A 25,107-nucleotide genomic window follows, 5' to 3' on the forward strand; every position below is an offset into this window, starting at 1 on the left:
TTCTATTCATCCTTTCTATCCTATCTCTTTCTCTCTCTCCTCTGCATTTCTTCCCTCTCTTCTTCCCATAGAACATGTAGGACTTTGGATGATTCAAGATACTAAATAGCATGATAACTCACAATACCAGTAATAAACCACATGTACATAGTTCCTAGTAGTCTCAATACATATAAAAATGAATAAATTCATACATACACAGATACAGTGTATGTCCTCAAGTAATGCTACCTCAACAAATAGAAAAGGTTTTTAGCCAATAAAAGGCTATTTTTAATAATATAAGAAGTCTCTTGTGTATTTCTATAGTTCACTCAGCCATCAAGTAGAGCTCTCCACAGTAAATATGGTTCAAAATTTCAATCATTAATTCTATTTAGGCTTAATGTGTCATAAAACTAAGGAAAGCAGTGCCATTTTCCTCTCTGCTGGGGCACAAAAAGTGTATTAACTATTCCAGCCAGTGCTGTGGATGATTTATTAATTCAATTTTAGAAAGTGAGACTGTCAGATCATATAAGCACATATTATAAACAAACTCTCAGAAGATTCTTACTCCTTCTCAGATTCCTTCTTTTAGCTAAATGACTGACAATGTACCTCGCTGCTAAGATCAATCTTCTTCCCTTGTGCCCTTCCTTCCTCCCTTCATGTCCCCAAACACACATTACTTGAATAACCAGAGGATGGTCAATAGTATTCTCTCATACTTAAGAAAGTAAAACTTACTCTGAATATAAATCGGAAGCATCTGGAATGAAAGAAGGAATTTTTCCAAGCACAGACAAAGAACTTGAGTGTGAGAGTCCTGCCTTCTAGACCAGGGTCCTGCACAAAACAAAAGTGACTTTGGACAGGTCACTTTAACTGTGTTCTCTTCTTCAAAAGGAGAAGACTAAGTGATCTCTCAGAGATTCCTTTCAGCTTTAACTTCCCATAATCCTATGCTGTGACATGAATGAAATAAGATGAATAACGCTAGTCTAGGTTCAACTCAGCAAGTTTAATTCTCCTCCATGTGAGTCAACATAGAGCTTAGAAAATCTCAATGTGCAGTCCTTTCCCCCTGACTGACACACTATGGGGCAAGTTTACCTTACCTAACTTTAGAATCCTGATAACAGGCAATATAAGAAGGGTGTGTGTGTGTGTTGATTTAATGTTCTGAAATCATTTTTATTATCTCTTTCTATGGGACCTTCAATCTTTTTTGCAGTTCCTTTTCACATACTAAAGAGGTTGGTTTTATTCCCACCAGAACTCTGAAAATTAAAATATAGAGATTATTTTAGTCATATGATGGTGATTCATTTCCTAAGATATTCAAAGTATGATAAATATGAGTGAAATCAAGGGATAATTTTCAAGATCAGAGAGTTGTTGGTAATTTTGCATCATGCTGAAAGTACATTCACCTGTTTCCTAACCAAATTATGCTAAAAGAGAAATGTTTATTCCATGTTCCTGACTAACTCTTTTAGAGAGGATATGTCCATTTATTTCTCAAACAAAAGCCTCAGGTGTAAAGCAATTAAAGGTAAGATCAGGAAAGAAGTTGTGCAAAGGGAAGGACACAATCAAGCTTGGTTTTATAAAAGAAGAAAATGAGCACAAATTGCTTACATTTTTAACAAAAGCTGTACCATGATGCTTTATATGCAAGAGATATTTAAGTTATAAATCTTTGTTCCACAATATCTGTGAAGGCTTTTCTGCCTGAGACACTCTACAGACAGCATACTCAAACTACTCACATGTTTTATTATGTCCTGACTATTACAAATGCAGACAAGATGGTCAGTTTCAATATCACTAAGGCTTCTCAGTTATGATAAAGGACCTACGTTAGAATTTAGTTTTCTGAATTCAAATGATAGATTTATGACTTCAATTTGTTCTTTGTTACTTAAATAAAGCCTCCATTAAAATTACTTATGGTAGTCATGCCTGTTATGAGTTGAATTATGTCTCCCCTCCAAATTCAAAATTTGACCTTAATTGGAAATAGGTTCTTTGCTAGACACTGTATTTAAAATAAGGTTAGAAAAGTGGACTGAGTCCTTATAGTCAGGAAAATTTGGACACAGAAATAGACCACATATGGATAATGTATTGAAAGAAAAGTGATGATGATCTATATAATGATAAATCTGCAAGCCAGAGATTACCAGCAAAACCAGAAGCTAGGGGAGAGGTATGGAACAGGTTCTCCTTCACAACCCTCAGACAAAACTTACAAACCCCTTGATCTTGGACTTCTGGCCTCCAAAACTGTGAAATAATAAATCACAGTTGTTTAGCTACCCAGTTTGTGCTAATTTATTATGGTAGTCCTCAGAACTAACACAATGTCTGTATGTATAGTTTGTATGTTTGTTTATTTGCCTTTTTTCAAACATGACAATGCTTGAAATGAAGCACATAGCTTAGAGAAACAGATTTCCCTAACTGGCAGAATGTCAGATGAAATAGAAGGATGTTCACTTTGTCTTTCGCTCTTGTCCCTGTGGCTTTACATTTCGTCTATTAATTTGTGTTAATAGCACTGTGTCCATGGACTTTAACAAAGAAATTTGAATTAACTGTCAATTAGAGAATAAATGGACATCCCTCACAACTCATTTATCATTTCCTCTTTTTTTTCCCTCCTCCCACTCTCCTTCCCTTCTGCAGTTTACCCTTCAAGTTTCTCTTGCATCTACAAGATTTTGGCAACTTGCTTCAGAAGAAATGAGCCCCAGTGTCTCCTAGGCAGCTGGTCAGCTTCTCGCCTTACCACTGTTCTTCTCAAGGCCTCATGTGTGGAATACCAAATGGGGTTAGCAAGGGGGGTAGAAGGAGGTATGACTCTGTCTTTTGAAAGATGAAGGAGGGGTTTTCTGAATCTCTTGAATCCTCCTTGGGACTTCTTCCTGCTTCATAAAAGTGTAATACAGGAAGCCTCCAAGTCACTCGTATTCTCTTTTCTGTCATTTCCTTAGAGGCCTGTTGGGTGATTCTGTAATGATATTATTGCAAACACTTCTCTATTCCCCAGACAGAATATAGATAATTGAATACGTGTTTCTGTCATTATTCTCTATTTATATGAGATTGTAAATCGTGAATTAGTATCTCCAAAGATCCCACTCATAATAAAGAAGAAACTAGATAAGAATTGATTTGTATCTCCTGCTACTGTACCTAAATCACTATGCTTTTGTTTGCTTTTCAGCCTCAGACAAGACAAGTCCAGGAAAAGCAAAGGAAAAAAATGAAAGTGAGGAGACTTTTATCCCTAAGGTCTTTGTTCCCAGGGTGGTTTCACATTGATGCACCATCCTGGACAGTTTTTGAGGGCCCCTTCATAATCTGTCCACTGCCACATCTCCAAATAACTCTCACAAACCAATAATACATTTTGATTCTCTTCTTACCTCCTGGGTTAGCAACTGAACTGTAAATTTCCCTAAAACTACTTCTTGGGAGATTTCCAGTGTTTTTGAATGGACCAGAAATCAGTAGCAATGGCTTCTGTCTTGCCATATTTTGGCATCTGCGCTGCAAGAAAGAGAAAAAAACACAGGTTGATATGGAACTTTAACCACCATTCTCATCAGGCCACACTCAGCTCATCCCTGATGACACAGGACTTTGCCTTGGTTCCTGTGAACCTCCAGCAAGCTCAAGTAGCTAGACTGCACCTTCCAGAGTCCCCATCACAACAGTGGGAAACAGAAAGAAACTTTGCCACATTGGAGGTAGAGAGGAGGTGAGTGTGTCTCTAAGATTTCTTGTCTCTTATAAATCTTACTGGAATCATTTTCATGTAAAGACTAAGTGATAAGGCGGGATTTGCTAACTTCTCATAGAGATGAAGCAGGATGGGTGATGTTTCCATAACACATTTTGGGGACAAATTCCTCCCTCCTGTAAGGTGTAGCCTCTGTCTATATAAACATTCTAACTCAATTACTGTGTCAGTACCTTTCAGATAAGCCAATTCCCCACTATCTCTGGAGAAAGAAATTAGGCACTGCACTGGCGGAGAGAATTATGTACTGGTCATGCTACAGGAAGTCACATAGTTACAAGATAGATGCCAGGCATGTGGTTGACCTACAGAGGTCTGACTTGGAGACAGTTTGGACTCACTCATCCTCTGTGGAAAGCAGTGCTGCCCCAGCAGTTGGAGAGTAGCAAGGAGAATAAATTTCAAGGAAAGCCCTCCAGAAGCGGGAGGGGCAGGCACCCTCCCAGGGGCCAGTATCTGGGCCTGCTTGGTCACATCTGTGAATGCTCTGTTTTGGGTTGACCTAAAAGTGAGGTATGATTCAAATATGGAATGCTCAAAAGAGAATTTTGCAAATGGTGTTTGGTATTTAAACAGCATCATATTATAGTGAAGAGATGAAATCACTTTCATTTTATTAAAAATATTCTTTTCAAGTATTGTTCAAATATTTATTGAAATGTACATGTTTTAGTACACATGCATATACTGCTGTGTCATTTGAGAAAATAACTTCTTGCATAAATAACTGTATATAATATATACATGATTAGACTATTTGCAGTATGCTTCACAAAGTGGAAATGAAATGGCTGAATTATATCAAATATTTGAACAACATACACTGATGTGTAAAGTATTATAGGAAAAATGGGTTATTTTTATACAAGTTCAAAAATTCTGCAATGATTAAACGTATGTTGCTATAGCTCCAAATCATTTTATCATAGTATATGGTCTTCATACAAACTGCTTTACTTGTCCATTCAAAGAAAAATTTAAATTTTTCTTTGAAAAATTTAACTCAGCATATTCATGGGGTTCAGTGTGATATTTCAACACCTGTGTACAGAGTACATTTCATCAGACTAATTAGCATTTCCCTCTCCTTATCATTTCTTCATGTTTAGAGCCTTTTAAGCTCCTTTCTTTTCGATCTTTATAAAACATGTAATAGGTTATTGTGAACTATAGTCACCCCTTGGTGCTGCAGAACACCAGAATTTATTCCTTCTAACTGTATTTCCATACCTGTTATCCAACCTCCTTTTACCCATACCCTTTTCCTTCCCAACCATTAGTAATCATTATTCTATGTACAGGTCGACAATTTTTTTGACCTGTAAATATGTGACATAACATGCAATAAATACTTCTGTGTCTGACTTCTTTCATTTAACATAATGTCCTTTGGTTCCATCTATTTTGCTACAAATGGCAGGATTTTTTTTTGTTTGCCCATTTTAAGGAAGAAGCAGTAGAAAGAATTTCCATTTTCAGCACTATGGACAACTAATTAAGCAACTTAAAAAACTGGAAAATACATAGTAGACATCTTTCTTAAAACATTTTTGAGGAAGAGGGACATAAAGGAAATACAGAAACTCTCAGAGTTTCAATAAGGTGATACTGAGCCAGACTATGTGGAAACCTGGTAATTCTGCTGATGAGGGCATAACAGCAGACTCAGGAACAATGGACTTGGGTTTGGGTGATCAACAGGGTCAGGAGAAAAGATCTTGAGATAGGGCAGGGTGAAGGAGACTAAATGACTCCTCCATATAAACCAAAATTGAAAGGCTATCTTCCCAATGAAAAGCTAAATTACATATTAAAAATAATGATTGACAAAGTAAATTTTAAAAAGTTCGCCTGTCTTCATCTAGACTCTGGGTGCAAAAACACTGACAAAAGCACCCAAATCCCCAAGTATATCCACAGGTCTGACCTCACATGAGTGCAGGATTTGAATGATCTTCATTGCTCCTTCCAAACCATTCTCTCTCTCTCCATCCTAAATGTCTCCCAAATTTCTAACTAACTAAGTTCTGTACTCTAATTGATAAGTCTGTGCCCCGTGGGAGCATAGGTTTAGAATTCTGGAACCACAATGCATGTATAATGGAATTGAAAAATTAACACAATGGATAGAGGAAGATGAGAGCCAGATTTCTCGGTGTTGAAATTCAAAGGGATGAATTAGAATGGTAAATGTAATAAATTAAATTTGATGAAATTTTATATGCACACCCTCACATTAGTATACTCACATATGATATATCAGCTAGAGGGACTAGAACCAGCACCCCAGTAGCAATGAGCATACCTACCACCCATAACTTGGTTTCAAATTTCATTCTCCAATAAAAAGAACCTGGGGCCTTTGGAGAAATTGATGATTTTTATATAGACTACAGTACAAAATTTATAAAATGGACCTAGATCATATTACAGTGCCAGAAATTAAGGAAATGATTAAAAATACATTTAAAAAGCAAACATAAACAACCATCATGAGGGCTGTAGGTTGAAGGGACACAAATGACAAATGAAAGATTTCCTTATAGCCAAAGCTAGAAACAATTTAAGCAACAAAGTAAAAGTAATATTGTGTTGTGATTGATCTCATAAACACATGAGTTCATGTGATAGAAATATTTAAATCAATAAATGAGGGAGAGTAGGCAATCTCCCATGAAGAAAAATTTCAAAATGAAATGTGGTTTCCTGAGTGGAATCCTGGAACAGGAAAAAGATGGATGGTGGAAACTAAGGAATAAAGTATAAACTTGAGTCAATAATAATCTGCCAGTATTGTTCATTCACTGTGACAAATGTACCATGACAATTTAAGACGTCAGTAAGGATAGCTGATGAAGAACATGGGGCATCTGATTAGCTACACAATTTTTCTGTACATCTGAAACTATTCTAAAATACAAAGTTTGTTTAAAAGAAACCCAAGGCCATTGCTGAGTATCTTGGGTTCTTCGCCACAGGTCCTGGAGAAAGGTCTTGGATCAGACACATTCTTGGAAGTATTCCTTTCAAAAACTAATGTCAGAGAATTAAGATGCACCGAGAGTTCTCAGCTGTCAGCTTCTTAAGGCGAGTATCACTGGCAATTTGCTCTAACATGATCTCCACGTTCTGGTGCCACAGTACTACAGTACCACGTGCCATTCCCGTCTCAAAGCTTTGCTCTACCTAAAAACCTTACTTGCTTATTTTTGTCTTATGTCTCCTTAATTTTGTGCTTTGAACTGTGCCTGACATTTAGTGGATTTATCAGCTGGATAAACAAATGCTAAAATCATGTTGAATCTTAAAATTACATGGAACCAAACCTATCACCATTTCTTTGTTTGAGTATTTTCCTCCAGCAAGCACTTATTCCCCAGGAGTTCTGACTCCTGGCCACACATTTGTAGTCACTTCAAACTGGACATGTCGTAAAACATCATGCAATCTAGGCAGTTCCATTTGTAAATAGAATGTGCAAATAAGACATCATGGATTTTAGTGTGTTTGATTGACTTTGGATGAAGAAATATCACTTAACTAAAAGAAAATCTATGAAATTTTAAGTGTTTTTCTAGCCATGAATTAAAGGAGGAAGAAGAGCAAAGGGTTTTTTGTTTTATTTTGTTTTGTTTTGCTATTTATAATTCAATGTTCACAACAGTACCATATAAACAAAGAATAAGGTGGGGCAAGTCCTACATGGTGAAACAAATTCTCAAATATCAGTTATGAGAGTCTTCCCCCGTACTTCCTGATGGTGTGAAGTAAAATTTGTAAGGTAACCACTGAAATTTGTAAACTATTTTGTTACAGGAAATTGTGTTTGTGTACTTAAAATACAAATATGCTTTATAAGAGAAATTTTCTCATTTAAGCTGTGAAGTCAATTTTCTAGCCTTGGATTAATTTACTTTCTACTCTACATATCATGTACACTCTCCTGTTAGCCAGGACAAGCATGCAAGAAGACAAAAACAACTGCAACAACAACAACAAAAATGGAGATGTCTGGGTACGGCTCTCTTCTTAAATTTACAAACTACAACAAATTCAAATTCTAGCACAACATAATGTCACTCTATGTTGGCAAGAACACAGGAGAAAAAATAATATTTTCCACATTTATTGAAGGCTAGGAGCCAGATACTAGTGTAAGCATTTTATGCTTACACTAATTTCATCTTCATAGCAGTCCTATTGAACAGGTTTTATAGCATTTCCTATTTGATAGATAATTAAATTAATGAAAGGAAAGTATAATTAAGTTGTTTTAAGTCATACATCTGGTGAGTGATAGAACAGACTCAGAGTTAGACATTCTGATTCTAGAGAATATGCAATTAACCAGTATATTATGCCAATATCTAGTGTATATGCAAATAACTTCTTTTGGGTCTAATCCTACTGTAATGATGAGAAAGCTACATGGGACCAATATAAAGAGACTTGTTGAAATTTAAATTCATGAGCATCCTTGCTTTCTCTTCCACAACTAAGCATATCCCTCTTGTCCATGCAATTCTGAATGTACACCGACTTCATGAAAAAGTATAGTAGTAAATATTATACACACATGGAAGAGAATGAGTAATTTACTACTGATGAATTTCTGATGATCTGTTAAGACATTTAAAAATAGGCATTTAGCCAAGCTCAGTGGTGTACAACTGAATTCCCAGCTACTCTAGAGACTGAGACAAGAGGGTCTATTCAGCCTAAGAATTCACAGTCAGCCTGGGGAGCATAGTGAAACTTTCATATAAATAAATAAGTAAATAAATAGATGTCTTCTTCTTCTCATTCATCTTACCAGCTATTGTTACTCTGACTCTTAGGGTAAAAATCACTCATATCATTACCATATTCCAATGGTACCATTTCTGCAACTTGCTGAAGAACTTGGATTCAAGAACTTCCTTCATATAGCAAACTGAGTCTACCTCTACTTGCAAACTGAGTCTAACCACTTACTTGTAAATTATGCTATAGGTGAACCAAACTGATTGTCACTCTCCAAACCTACCATACACAGAACACTGGTACACTAGTCTTATGTATTAGCACATATATTTTCTATTTTATTGTTACTAATTTAAAATTCAGATAGAATGTTCTGAATGGTAGATCCCCCAGCAGACTTTTTGTCTTTTACATCTCACAGTAATACATATTTGTAGTTGTAAATTTACAAAATGTGAGCCAAAAGTATAAAAATGAAAGAAATTTTTAGGACTATTACATAATAAGTGTTGCTGAACACATGTTTTGGTATATTCTTACAGTACAAATGTACTATGTATATCATATGTGCATGAACCCAAAACATGCTACAAATATGATCTTATAAATTATCCTTCTCATATAACACATCACCATCTTCCATGTTAATAGACGTAAGTGGACATTACAATTTTGATTGTTCCATTTCTTAAATATATTGAAGGCTCACAGTTTTTAACTCCTATAAGCAACAATGCTATGAACATTCTTGTTCATAAATCTTTACTTATTTCCTTAAGAAAAGTGAGTTGAAATGTGGTATCCTGAATGGAATCCTAGGACAGGAAAAAGATGGAGATTGAAACTAAGGAATAAAGTAGGAACTTTAGTCAATAATAATTGAACATAACTGAATTTTTCAACAATATCTGAGACACTGTTTAAAGTCTCTGAAAAGACTGCCCAAATTTAACACCCACTCACAGGTATAAAACTACTTATTGCTCCTTACTAACACTAGATATTAAATCTAAATTTCATATTTGCTTATTGAAAAAGGAAAATAATCTCTTCTGGCTATTTTTATTTTGGCACAGCTGTTGAGCCAAGTCAATACTATGAGTGCCTCTAATTATAATGGAAAAGACCTGAATCAGATCCTTAGCTCTTTTCGTACTTAAGCCCAGACTTAATTAACCCTATTCGCATAGATGTCCTATTTTTAAAAATCAAATAACATCAACAGAACCAAGTCATGAATTGGAGGCTTGTCTCACAGCCAAACTCATTTCAATGAGACCAGCATGGAACCTTTCTCTATGTTCTTACACCTTTGTGCTTCTGAGACTTCTTGTTCTACATGAGTCTCATCCTCGGAACTTGCTCAATCAGAGGGAGGGTTATGATTAAAAGAAAACTTGGATCCTCTACCTTGTTGGCTATGTACCTTTCTTGATGATGTCTCTCTACCTGCTCTAATGATCTCCCCTTAGCAGGTGGGTTAGGGCAAAGCTAAGCCATGCCTCTGTAGAATTCAAGGGCCAGGAGCTATCAATATAATTGGCACCTTATCTGTCAGAGGATCTCTTAGGAACTGACAAGCAAGAGACACATAATTACCGGGAATGATTTCCTCCTTGAAAGTAAAATAGAACTTAATAAACATCATGTCCACAGGGTGCACAGACAAAAACAAATCTCCCTTCTGAGTATTTCACTGCCACTCGCCACTCTATGCACCCTGTAATAATGCATCTCTCAAACACAGATGAATGATTTATTACATTTTCAAGTTGCCACAAAGTAGAGTTGCCAGCTGTAACTATTGTTGAGTGCCACTCTGAAGTCTCACCCTGGGGAAGCTAACTACTCAGCCTTTGTTTCTTGTCCTTATACTTTAAGGTATCTTTGGACTCAGCCTTACCCCTAAACTTCCTAAAACTCTAAAAATAAAAAATAGTGGGATGCTCTGCACAGGATAGAAATAAGCACCATCACATCATAGCAATGTTCACTATATTTTAAAACAAGCAAAGAATTGGAAAAAAAAGTGTAAACAGGACTAAATTAATGAAATATGGAGCCAGATCTAAGTCCTGTTCCTTACTGTGTGTTCTTGGAAAGGTTATTTAACTTTGCAACACAATTTCCTTATTTATGAAAAGGAATGGCATCAGATAGATTAGTGCAAATACTATATGTACATGCATGTAAACAGAAAAATGAGATCTGTTGAAACTGTTCCTGTAATGGGGGGAGGGAGGATAAAGGAGAATGATTCAGGGGATGAATTCAAGTATACTTGATATATTGTAAGAACATTTGTAAATGCCACAATGTATCCTCACCCAACACAACAATAAAAAAATAAAGTTAAAAAACTGAAAAAAAAAAGAAAGTAGATGAAAATTTTGTGGCAGTCTATAGTCCCCTAGATAAATTACCTTTGGCTTCTCATGGTTGATTCTGCTTTTCTTTTAACATTATTTTTCCATAGACTATATATTCACACAAATCCAAAAAGTACAACAAAAGGAGAAGTCACAGTGAAAATTACCATTCACCATCCTAACCAGACATTCAGTTCCCCTCTTTTAGGTCAATAAATTGTACCACTTCATTTTATGTTATTCTAGATGTACTGCATGCATATATGAGGAATTAACACTGAACATATATGGTTATACAGACATTTATTCTTTTTACCCAATATTGTAAAAATATTAGAATACCAATGCAACTGTTTGAATCTTAATTTTTTCATAACAAATACCTCAAAGTCTTTCTATATCAGGTCATGAAAAACTTTATATTTCTTAATGTTATTATATAATATTTCACTGTAGGACTTTCTGTGATGGATATTTTTAGTTTTTTATAATATTTTGCTATTTCAAAAATAAATGTTAACTTATATACACTTAAATATATATAGTTTCACATATGCAAAGTATGTGCCTGTTCAAAAGGCATTTTATATTTTTATTATTTTACAATTATTGTTATGATAGCTAGTTTTAAATTGTATCCTCCAGAGATTATAAGAATTTATATTCCTATCTGAAACATCTGAGAATGTCAACCCCTTCTCAACCTTCTCAACCCCTTGCAAACCATGACACGTGTGTGTGTGTGCCAAACTAGTGTGTGGAATTGGCCTGTCAATGTAGTGTTGGTTTGTAATTCTTATATTCTAAGCAAGGGTGAGCATCTTCATATGTTTGAGCCATTCACAATTCTTTTCTATGAACTAGTCTTTCATGGTTTTTGCTAACTTTTTCCTATGGGGTTATTAGAGATTGTTTTATTAGAAAATAAACATTATAAAATCATATATAACAAAGATGTTTTCCTCATTTGTCATTTGTCTTTTGATGTTTGCTTATTGTGGATTTGTACTTAAATGGTGTTGATGGTGATGATGATCTAGTTAGGTTTATCAAGCTTTTCCTTATGGATTGGGGCTTTATTGCCACACCTAAATTTTCATATATATAGTATTTTATATATATATTCCCCATACATGAAATAGCCATATAAATTTATATATGTATAATTCTTCCATAATATCTCCAAAACATTTAATTTCTATTTTTTACATTAAATCTATGATCCATCTGTAAATTTTCTGGTGTATGTTGGAAGTTGCGACCCAATTTTATTTTATTATTTTTCTAGACAGCTACAAAGCTATTTTTGTACCATTAATTGAATACTGGTTTATCCTAAGGATCATCTACCTATCTATATCAATACACATACTTTGAATTTTGAAATGTGTATGAAATAGATGAGCAATATGGAGTTGTCCGATGTTTGAGCTGGAAGCTAGGCCTGATTTATCTGTGACTTGATTGACTAAATCAGGTAGTTTTGTCTCTCTACATCCAGTATCATTCTCTTTTAATATATGTACATATTATACCACTGTCCAATTAATCTTTCTGGAACACAAGTTTGGTTATTTCTACTTAAAATCTGTCAGTAGTTCCATAAAACATACAGGATAAATGCAGGTTTTTAATATAATTGAACTCTTCAGATTGCTGCTCCTAGGCCATCTCATAAGGATGATACCATATAACCTGCAGGTCACACAGATAGCATTCCTTATTCAGACAAAGAGGAGGAGATTGCTGAAACATTGCATCATTTTCCATCATTTGTGAACAGTTTTAACTGCATAAAAAAACACCACAGAAACCCGTTGCTTTAGGACAGATGGCCACATAGTCCCTGCCAGCACGCCTGAGAACACATGTTATTGCCAAGGAACACAGGCTGCAGGCAAAGTTCACGAGCTATCATTCCAGGGACTCATTCATAGATTGGCATCTTTTTAGTCTCTGACTGGGTTTCTGCTCTAGTTACAGCTGTTAGTTAGTAAATAAGTCCACAATTTAGCAAAGTCACTCAATACCCTCCCCCAGAAAGACAGAAAATGCTCCAATGATTGAACTAATACACAGTTTATTTCAATTGCCACCTGGCGTGACACTGAACCAACATATGCAGGAAAACCTCCAGGGTAGAGGGGTTCCACGCAGGCTTGATTTTTGTCATGACATAATCATTAAGCCAGGCCCTGGGCTCTCTAGAGGACAAAGAGGAAGTAGAAGAAAAGTCTCAAAACACTTGCTCCTCCTTCTTCATAACTCCTGTTGATCCTTTTATTCTTTTCAAACAAAACTAAAATATTTCAAATCTTTAATTTTTAGATATCAACACATTTTTATCTTATTACGTTGCTCCTGCAGTTAAACTTCTTTTATAACTTCCCATTGCAATTAAAATAAAATGCAGAATAACTAACCGTGACTATACTTCCCTAAATGTTGAACTCTTCTTCCCTTGCTTTCTGCATTCCAGTACCATTGGTTTTTCTTCTTTTGCTTAATTATTCTAAGAGTGTTACTGTTCTTTTTGAATCCAGCACCTACTCCTTGTGTTTACTATATTTTAAAATTTTTATTGACACATTCTTTTTTTTTTACTAGCATACATTGATAGTTCAAGGGGGGGTTCATTGTGATAATTCCACAGATACATACAGTGTACTTTGAACAAATTCACCCCTGTATTATATTCCACTAACCCCCCCATTCACTCCTCCCTCCCTTTTCAAGCAGAATTTGGTGGGTTTCATTATGCTGTTATGCTGCATATACATACGTATATACATATATGTGTACACACACATACATAATACTTTACCCTCTTCATATCCAAATACACTCTTCTTTCCCCTCCCCACTTTCACTGATGTCCCCCAGAAAGTTCATCTTTTTACATTCATGTTCCATTATTGCTATTATCATATTATCATTATCATTTTAGGTCTATAATCCATATACGAATGAAAACATGTCATTTTTGGCTTTTTGAACTTGGTTTACCCCACTCAACATGATGATATTCAGTTCCATTTACTTTTCTAAAAATGACTATATTTCATTCTTTTTGTGGCTGAATAGTATACACACACACACACAAGCTCTACAAAAACAAGAACCTGGTCTGTTTTGCTCTTTTTAGAAAGCAACAAGCATATAGTGGGCTTTCAATAAATATTAAATCCATGAAGACAATGCATCAGTAACAAAAAATTTTAAGACTTTTCTTAAGTATTTATTTCCAGTAAATGGGACTAGGTACAGTAATAGTGTGTTTAAAAAGGAGAGAAGGCAACGTAAAAAGTACAGGTCCTGGAGGTTAGAGCCAGAGCAGCCCTGAACCAAGCATTCACTTCTCTTTTCACCTTCTTCAGCTTCCCTATCAGAAAGCACAAAACCCAAAGAAATTTGTGAGAAATAAAATATGATAATCAAATTACAAAACTTATTTTTTAAACATCAAAACATGTCAGAAGATCATTGTTTTTAAAAAAGAGTGTATAAAAAGAATCCATAGTCTAATAAATTTAGAGATATTTCTGTTCTAATTGAACATACTATGTTCTCATTATAAAGTATTTCAAATCACAGCCATTATTTTTAGTTTTCAGGGTGAAAATAGAATTCAGCTCCTCCTAATAATGTTTTTGGATCCCATGATTTCAAAAGAAGATTTGTTTTTTTAAATTAAATATAGCAGGTCAATGATCCTTTAATGTAGTCCTTTAGATGTCAGAGAGAAAATAGAAATGGACATGTTATTAATGGCTAGAAATTAGTTTACTCTGTCTACTTGAGAAACTCTTCTCTCACTTCAAACACTGAAACCCATATTCAGACCAGGGTGATAAATCACAGACTGATTGCTGAAAACATAAGGAAGCATCACATCAACAAGCAATTCATTAAAGAAGAAAGCATGATATTCTTTGTAGATCCAAATGATTTCTTTCTAGAATGATGATGGGTAGCACATAGAACACATTCTGTCTTGCTTCCTCTAACTCTGGTGTATAAGTGCATATTATGACTCTTGCTACATACATGAATAATAACTCCTAAACACATGACAGAGGCCAGCTGCAATGGCTCACTCCAATAACCCCAGCTACTAGAGAGGTGAAGATAGGGAGGATTATGGTTCAAGGCTAGCATAAGCAAAAGGTTAGTAAGATCCCCATCTCACCCAGTAGCTGGGTGTGGTGATGCACTCCTGACACCTCAACACAACAGAAGCATAAATAGGGCATCATGATCCAGGATGGTGTCTGGGAAAAATGTGAGGTCTTATCCCAAAAATAAACAAAGCATAAAGGGCTAGGGGTATGGCTCATATAATACAGTACCTTCCTGAAAAGTGGAAGGCCCTGAATTCTACCTTCAGTATCAACAAAACAAAAACAGTTGGTAGAATAAATCACCAAAAGTGTGTTTGGTGTGAAATCAGAAGATAAGGGCTCAAATCTAGCTCTATTCATTATTTGATGAGTGACTTAACATTTCTAAAAACCAATCTGTCTCTACAGATACATATCTTGAAAAGTTCTGAAGAGAAGGAAAAAAGATTTTAAAAAATACCAAACACTCATCTAGCTAATAGATTTTTAATAAGAGGTTCTTTTCTTCTTTCCTTCCTTTGTTTGTTCCATTCTTTCTTCAAAACCAAAATTCTGTATAATGTAAAATTAGGCATTTAACAACATAAGATGCAATCAATAGAATTTAATAAATTGGCATTAAACAGGGCTTGCACCTCAGTAGAATGTAAATGTTAAAATAAATAAATAATTCTACATTACAGAAAAAAGAAAATAAATGTTGTATCTTAAAGTTATAATTTTTGCTCTTACTTTTAACTGCATGTTTTGTTTTACAGTAGGTTTGCTATGAGTGAAAATGGGGATTTTTTTCAAAAACTGTAATATATTTATATTTGACCCTTCTGCTATGTGAGGACAAAGCAAAACGATGGTGTTTCATGAACCAATAAAGGACCCTCACTAGACACTGAATTCCTCAGTGCCTTGATCCCAGTCTGAAGAACTATGAGAAGTAAGTTCCTTATGTTTATAAGCATTTTTTAATCCAAAATTATTTTTACCATTTTACCATTTCAGCAAATACTCAAAAACCATGATTGTGGGTTAAGCCACATCAGAGTCTGAAGATAAGGTCTCTAGTCTTCGGGAGATCCTGTGTCATGGTGAAAAGGATCAACAGTTGCATCACAGTGAAGTCAATGTTATAAGAAGAAATGTATGGAAAAATCCTACGGAAATACATAAAGAATGTGAATTTGGCTGGACAAGTGCAGGGGGGAAGATTTAGAAAAGCTTCCTGAGACGGGACTACCTTTGAGTTTTATGGAAATATGAGTCGAAATAGCAGAAAAAAGAGTAGACATATAAAATACATATTTGTCCTCAGTGTTTTAGTGGTAACAGTGTGGATAAGATTACTTGAGGTCAGTTTGTAGAAAGATGGCTCAAGGTTAGGTTGTTTTTTAACTAACTCATCCTATTGTAACAAACAACTTTAATGCATCAGCAGCTTACAGAGAAACTCACTTATTTACTAATCACTTGCTTTCTAATGAAGGCTCTGCTGGCTCTCTTGGATGGACTGGGCTTGATTGAATCCATGAATCTCTCCTTTCTAGGATCCAGAACAAGGGAGAATTCATAATCTTGGAAAATCTGTTTTTATGATAAGGAGTAGGAGAAAAAGAGACATAATCAAATCACACAAAACTAAATCTGCTGTTCAAATGTGATAAATGTTACATTTCATTGGACAAGACATGTCACAAGATCACACTCAAAGTCATTGCAGCTGAGGAAGGTGAACACAAACAAGCAAAGCAAATGTAACGAACAGAGATGTGAAATCAAAAATCATCTTTCTTTTTAAAAATGTTCTAATCTACCTTTGCTTGTGCTACTCTTCATTTCTGAAATTTTTATCTGTACTTCTTTATTCTTTTTTTATTAATAAATCTGATTAGCCATGACTGTGAAAACAGTAATTCCAATCTACTTTTCAGTGCTTCATGCTAGCAGACCGATGTCCAATACATGAAAAAAACTAATGCAAACAAGAAAATAAAGGAACTCAAAGGAAACAGAATGTCAATATTAGAAAAATTTTAAAACATGATCTTTTCCAAAGAGAAGATATTCCATTTACAAAAGAGAGGTTGCCAAAAAAGGAAAACAAAGAGCTCTTTAAAAAGATGATCTTTAAATATTTGTTGAAATAATATAATGGTAAAAGTACATATTGACTCAAAAAAAATTATCACTGTTTTAGGAAAGTCTCCACTTTCATACATTTGAAAGAATAAGAACTCTCAGACAGTCAGAAATAGAGAGATCTACCTCAACCTGATACAGAACTTCCAGTAAAAAAATTGGAACTAAAAATGTACTCACTGGTGAAAGACTGTTTTTCTCCTAAGTTTGGGAACATGGCAAAGAAGTCTACTCTCCCACTCTTATTCAATATTGTGCTATAGGTAGTAGTCAGCACCATACAAGAAATAAAGTTATATAGATCAGAAAGGAAGGAATAAAATTGTCCCTCTTAATAAGTGAAGTGACATACCCATGCTCACCAACTGGAAGAATCAATATAGTAAAGATGTTAAATCTCCCCAAATTGATGATAAGTATAAGACAATTCCTACCACTATCCCAGTAAGATTTTTATGTACATATAAATAAATATTATAAATTTTCATATATGACAAGATAAACCAAACAGCTGAGACAATTTCTAAAATGAAAGTCAAAGGAATCAAAGACTCATTATACTACATACAGCTACAGTGATCAAAAATCAGCAGAGGAATAGATGCACAGATCCATGGAAATCAAGAATAGACCCACAAAAAGCCAGGCAGGGTGGCACACACCAGTAATCCAAATTACATGGGGAGCATAAGTAGGTGGATCCTTGTCCAAGCTGGCCCCAGGCAAAAACATAGAGACCCTATCCAAAACAATAATTAAAGCAAAAAGGCTGGGATCATGGATCAAGTGGTAGAGCTTCTGCCAAGCAAGTACAAAGCCCTGAGCTCAACCCCCATAAAGCCCCCTTCAAAAAACAGATCCACACAAATGTGCCAAATTCAATTTTAGCATATATTAATTGTATAAAATAATGGGTTTCGGTTGACATTTTTATACGTGTGTGTAGTGCTCTTTGATAATATTCATACACACTGCTACCCTCTCTTGTCCCCTTTCAGTCTCCCTCCGACCTGCTTCTTCTTCCCTAATAGTTCCCCCTTTGACTTTCATAGGTTTTTTCCCCCCTAGATTCCACATATAAGTGCAAACATGTGATGTTTGTCTTTCTGAATCTGGTTTATTAGCTCCAGTTAAACCCTTTTCCTGAAAATGACATGACTTCATTGTTCTTTATAACTGAATAGATACATTTTCTTTATCCATTGTTGAGTACCTAGGCTGATTCCGTAACTTGGCTACTGTAAATAGCGTCAAAATAAAGACGAGTGTTCAAATGTCTCTATGGTATGCTGACTTGGATTCTTTTACATACTCAGTAGTGGTATAGTGGATAGTATGCTAGTTCTAGTTTTAATTTTCTCTTGGCAGTACTGGTGTTTGAACCCAGGGCCTTGCACTTGAGCCATGACCCCATCCTTTTTGCTTTAGTTGTTTTTCTTTTTTTGCGGGGGGGAGGTGTAAATGGAGTTTATTAAGGTTAGAAAGGGGAATTACAAAGGCCATGGTGGAGTCGGGTGGAAGCCAGAGAAAGAGAGACAAAGAGAGAGCTATTTTTTCAATTAAGGTCTTATATTTATGCTTGGGCCAACCTCAACTGTGATCCTCCTATTTAAACTCCCAAGTATCTGGAATTGCAGGTAGATACCACAATATCCACCTTTTATTTATTGAGATGTGGTCTTAAGAAATTTTCGCTAGGGGTGGCCCTGAAATTCAGTAGTAGTTGAGATTACAGTCATGAGCCAGCATCTGCTTTATTTTATCTTTTTGAGGAATGTCAACAGTAATTTCCAGAGACTAGACTAATTTAGGTTCCCATGAACAACATGTAAGTTTTCCTTTACCCCACACCCTCACCATTATTTGTTATTTTTATTTTCATGTGGACAGTAATTCTTACTGGGGGGTTGGACTCAGGGCCTTGCACCTGCTAGCCCCCAGACCTTTTTTGCATTTGTTGTTTTTGAGATAGGGTTTCTCTTTACAACCAGGCAGTCTGGACCATGATCCACCTATTTATACTTCCTGAGTAGCTAGAATGACAAGTGCACACCACTGTGCCCAGCTTTTATTGGTTGAGGTGGTGGTCTCATAAACTTTTTGCCCCTGATGGCCTCAAACCACAATCCTCCCAACCTCTGCCTCCCAAGTGTTGCTAAGATTACAGGTTTAAGTCACCACACTTGGCTAGAGATGGAATCTTAATAAAGTTTCAATTTGTACTTCCCTGATAAGTAAAATGTTGAACATTCCATGTGTTTCTAAACATTTGTACTTCTTTTGAAAAGTGTCTATTCAGTTCATTTGCTCCCTTATTGATTGGCTTATTTCTTCTTTTTGGTGTTTAATTTGTTGAGCCCTTTGTATATTCTGGATATTAACCTCCTGTCAGATAAAAAGCTGGCAGAAACTTGTCTCCCATTCTGTAGGCTGTCTCTTCACTCTCTTCTTTCCTTTGCTATGCAAAAGCTTTTTAATTTTATGTAATCCCATTTGTCAACTCTTGCTCATATTTCCTGAGCTATGGGAGCCCTATTCAGAAAAACATTGCCTATGACTATATCATGAAGTATTTCCCCTATGTGTTCCTCTAGGAGTTTCAAAGTTTAAAGTCTTACATTAAGGTGTTTGATCCATTTTGAGTTGTTGTTTGTGCAAGGTGAGAGAAAGGAATCTTGATTTGACCTTCCACATATAGATAATCTAGATATCCCAGCACCATTTGTTAAAGAAGCTATGTTTTCTCCAACATATGTTTTTCACCTTTGTCAAAAATCAAATTACTATAGCTGCATAGATTCATTTTGGGGCTCTATATTCTATTCACTGGTGTATGTGTATGCTTTTAGGCCAGTACCATGCTGATTTTGTTACTATAACTCTGTAGTATAATTTGAAATCAGGTATAGTGATACCTGAAGCATTGCTCTTTCTGCTCAGAATTGCTCAAATTGAATTTCTGATAAAGGCACAGAACAATTTAATAGAAGAAAGACAGCCTCTTCCACAAATGGTGCTGAATCAATTAGACATCTATTAAGAAAAATAAATCTTGACCATGTCAATTAAATCCTGTTGATTCAAGATATTGTTGAATTCGTCTATGTGATTGTTGATTTTCTCTACATTTGTTCTATGACTTGAGAGATTGGTGTTGAACTTTCCAAATATAATTGTGTATGTCTCTATTTCTTCTCTCCTAATTTTTACTTCACATGTTTTACTCTGTTTTTGCATATACGTTTAGGAGTGCTATTGTCTTCTTGCTGTACTAACTCATTTAATTTGTCTCTGGTAATTTTATTTACTCTAAAGTTACTCTATTTTACATTAAGATAGTTACTCCTACTTTGTATTAATATTTGTATGGTAAATATTTTTCTGTATTTTCTTTCAACTTGATTATACCATTATATTTTAAGTGAGCCTCTTGTGAACATAGGTCATGTTTTATAATTCACCATGCTTATTTATTTCTTTTAATTGGCATGTTTAGACTATCTATATTTTATGTAATTCCTGAAAGGCTAGGGCTTACATTGGGACATTTTATTATTGCTTTCTAATTTTTGTTTCTCTGAGTAACTTCTCCTGCCTTCCTTTGGGGTTATCTGAACATTTGTCTATATGGTTGGAGAGAATCTCTTTGCATACCTTTTTTATTATACTTTAGACACTACATGATCTCTGCATAACTTATCAAGTCTACTTTACCAGCTGATCCTGATATATGCTCCTATACTATCTCCATTTATGTTATATTTTTCATATGGATTTCTCCATATACATTTATGACCACAACAGACAGTGATATAATTTTCACTTCAACCATCAACCACAATCATAATTGAGAAAACTCAACAAGAGAAGCAAAATATATCATATTTACCCATGTGTTTACTCTTTTCATTGTTCTTCCCTGGCTCCTTCTTATTTTCCTTTCTATGTAGATAATTGATCTTAGGTATTCTTTTTTGGTGAAATGACAATGCTTTTTTAGTTTTTATTCATGAACTGGGGGCGGGGGGGAGGCTCAAGTTGTAGAGGGCATAGGCCCTGAGTTCAAAATCTAGTACCTTCAAAAAAAAATTATTCATGTCAGAAAGATTTCATTTCTCTTTCCTTAAGTATATTTCTACTAAATAAAGGACTCTGAGTTGAGAGGTTTTTACTTATTAGACTTGAAATACATTGTATCTCTTCAATCTATGATTTCTAATGCAAATGATATCTTTTTTTTCCTTGTTGATTTTAAGAATTTTCTGCCTCTTCAATATGATGTGTTTTAGTGAGCTTTAAATATGATATGTCTTATTTGTTCATTCTCTTGGGTTTAATCCTGCTTGCCCAACTTTTTTATTCTGTGTCTTTTGCCAAATATGGGTAATTTTCAGACATTATTTCCTGGAGTACTTGAACTTCAAGGCTCTGATTAAATAAATATTAGATATTCTGGCATGCTCCCAAAGATATATAAAGCTGTATTTGTTTTATTTACAGAATACTTTCTGTCTATTATTCAGATAAAGTAATCTCTATTATTCCATCTTTCACTGGTACTATCAGTTCACTGGTAGTTTTTTTTGATCCTCCACTCTGCCATTGAACACAGCCATTAAGGGATACTTTTTAGTTACTATATTTTTCATAGCTAAAATTGTGACTTGGTTCTTATATTTTCTAGTTTGTATTTTTTCTGAGACTTTCTCCTTTATTTGTGTTTGTGATTGCTTGTTTGTTCCTCTTTTATGATGGATACTTTAAAATCTCCATCAGATAATTCTAGCATCTTTGTCATCTCTGGGTTGCTGTAGTTTGTTGTTGCTTCATTCATTTGGAATTCATCTGCTTTTTGGCATAAGTGATTTTTAGTTTGAAACTTTGGGATCTGGGATATTATGTAATGAGACTGTGGATTTTACTTAAGCCTTATATTTTATCTTGCTTCTTCTGACATAAATAGCTCCAGTAAGGAAAGTAACTGGCACAGTGTTTGTAGAAACCCAGGTTCTCTATTAAACTTCCACTGACACAGGGTGGCATTGTCCATCTGATTCTCCAGGTGGCCTCTACCCCATGGTAGGGGAGAGGTGCATGGCTTTATGGCTCCTAGGGTGTTAAAAAGTACTTGAGTCTCCATTGGAATTCTTCTGACACAATTCCAGTGGAAGTAGAGAGGCACACATCATGATTGCTAGGAGTGGGAGGAATCCAGGTTCCCCATATGGGCCACATTGACATGGTGGAAAAAGAAGGAAGCCCATTATTATTCAGTGGTGATAAAAATATTAACTCAAAAGTTTCAAATACAACCTTGGTGAGTATTTGGGGTACCTCATTATACCCTGGTGAAGATAGAAATCTAGGATTCTTGAGCCCTTATAGATGGGGTAGAACTGTAGACACGGTTTTATTGTTGATGTTTGTCTGGAGACAGGTTATTATCATTTAAAAGTTTTATGTCTTACTGGACTTTCCCATTCCTTCATCCTTTGAATAGAGAGAGCACGTTTTCATTGGAGCATTTTTATCTATGATCACTAAGACTTCCTGGTTGTTAATTTCTTCACAGCTCCAAGTGTGGGACATAGAAGGAAAATGAAAGGAGTCCTAGGGAATTTATCACCATGCCATTCCTTGGGACCCAAATGCCCCAGCCCTTCTGCGTTCTTCTTCCCATCATTCAGGGTTCTGCTATGACATACCCCAGAGTTCTTAGCTGTACATTGTGTGAGAACAGGGCCGTACTTCTACTCCATCTTTCCAGAACTGAAGTCTCCATTGAGCTTTTTTATTTCAGTTTTTATTTTTTCTCTTCCAACATTTATGCACTTTTTCATTGTTAATACCTATTCTTTTGTGGCATGTTTTCATCTATTTTATCTTTATGTCTTTTTAGATTATTCCACAATCTTGAGTTCTTAGAATACTAATATCACAGTTTGTTGTATCTGCTGATTTCATTCCATTATGGTTCATTTCCCCTTATGGCTTGTAATCTTTGAATGAGAGTTTATTTTCAACTTGAACCTTTCCTGCTGTATCGTAGAAGCCCTAAAGAGCAGTTTTGTTTTGCTTCTAGCAGGCACCTCTGAGAATTCATCTGTCCAGGATCAGTATTTACATCCTAATTTATCGGCTTAGAATTCATGTCTGTACTGAGAGTATGAGTTGTTATTCCATACCTGGGCATGGTGAGAGTTTTCAGTTTCAGAGCTTAATTGGATATTTTTGTCTTACCTGATGCATAGAGAACAGATATGGTTCCTTGTCAATTGTTAGGGCGTATAATATGTTCTTGTCCACTTGACAAACTGGGCAACTCTTAAGGGGTCTCAGCTTTCTACTGCAGTCATAGATTCAGCAATCAGTCTCCCAGTAGTCTCTTATAGTCCCTCTTTTTAATAGCCACATCTGTTATTCTAAGTGGACAATAAAATCCCAGCCTCCATTCTCCTCTATGGCTAATTTCTGTGTACTTTTGGGCTCATCTTGACATCTTTTATTAGTCTGGACTTAAACTACTTCTGACACTTCATGATTGTGGTCATGTGTGCTAAGTCAATACAGACACTTGGGCAAGAGCTAATGGTTTAATTTTCAGAAATATATAAACTATTATAAACCCTCTGGTCAAAGCATACAATCCTAAGTGTTTCTAGTTTTTGAGTTCTGCATTACCTCAGAATGTCATGATGGTGAAACTATAAATTTGTCACTCATCAAGAAAAATCAGAAATTGCTTAGGAACTGATTTTACTTTTCATACAGAGCCATTATCCTTCTACCTACCTCACTCCAACCCCACTTAGTAAGTCAAATGACAAGAGGCTGTGCAAAGATATACTCCTCATTGCACAACTGCTCTTTATATTTCATCTTCTTGTGCTACCTCTGCTCATTTGGCTAAGATATAATTTTTTTCACTTTTCTTTTAAAATAAGTTCCATAGGTCAGGCATAGTGGTGCTATAATCTCACCTATCCAGCTATGCAGGATGTATAGGTAGGAGGATCACAGTACAAGGTTGGCCCTTGGAACAAACATGAGACCTTATGCAAAAACTAACTAAAGCAAAAAAGGGATGGGCATGTGGCTCAAGTGTTAGAGGGCCTGCCTAGCAAGAGGGAGAGCCTGAGTTCAAACTCCAGTATTGCCAATAAATAAATAAATAAACTCCAAATAAGGATCAAGATACATCCAGTAGCAGAGAGTTTGGAAGCACCATCACCATCAAGAGCTATCCAGGCACTGGGACAGATGTCTTTTCAAATTTCCCCAGAGAACACCAAGACTTGCCAAGCACCCCCATTGACAATGAAAGTCCCCAACACACAGCTTTATTAAAGCCAAAAATATACAGGTTTTATTTTTTTCTGTCTTGACTTATTCCCCCTTGTTTCTTTTCTTCTCCTTTGTGTCTTTCTTCTTTATTATCTTGTCCTGGTACTGTCATGATTATTTTACTAAAGCAGTTATCATTGAAATGTCTATCTAAACCTCCATTACATGAATACATTGTTTCCCAGGTGCTATATTTTATAAGATAATGGTGGATATTTAATTATCAGCAAGTAATGTATCTGACTAAGACCTACAAAAGTGGCTTGAGACATAGGCAAAGAATTTACAGAAAATCAAAATCCCCAAATACTGTCAATGAATAATATATTTATTCTCCTTATTGGTCATCTTTAAATAGCTTTGAATCAATGTACAACTATTAGACTGAGTAAACTTAGATTTTAGAATATTTTATTATCAATAATCATTCAATCTAATTCTATCATTTGGCAAAAAAGAAAAAAAAACTAAGTCGACAAGCACCTAGTTCTATTTTCAAACTTGGGAATTATATGCTACATTCTTTAACCATGTTATAAAATCTGCTTATGTCTTTAATAATACAACTGAATGCCAATAATGTGACAAAATTGTTCTAAAGGTC

At 35.2% G+C, this 25,107-nt stretch overlaps 1 pseudogene; it reads left to right on the forward strand.

Annotated features, from left to right (window-relative positions):
• Positions 1 to 3,506: 3,506 nt before the first annotated feature.
• LOC109680082 (small ribosomal subunit protein uS2 pseudogene) overlaps positions 3,507 to 25,107 on the forward strand; it is a 90,897-nt pseudogene continuing 69,296 nt past the window's right edge.

This window comes from Castor canadensis, chromosome 14 (genome assembly GCF_047511655.1).
Source record: "Castor canadensis chromosome 14, mCasCan1.hap1v2, whole genome shotgun sequence".
In the NCBI taxonomy this organism is placed as follows: Eukaryota; Metazoa; Chordata; class Mammalia; order Rodentia; family Castoridae; genus Castor; species Castor canadensis.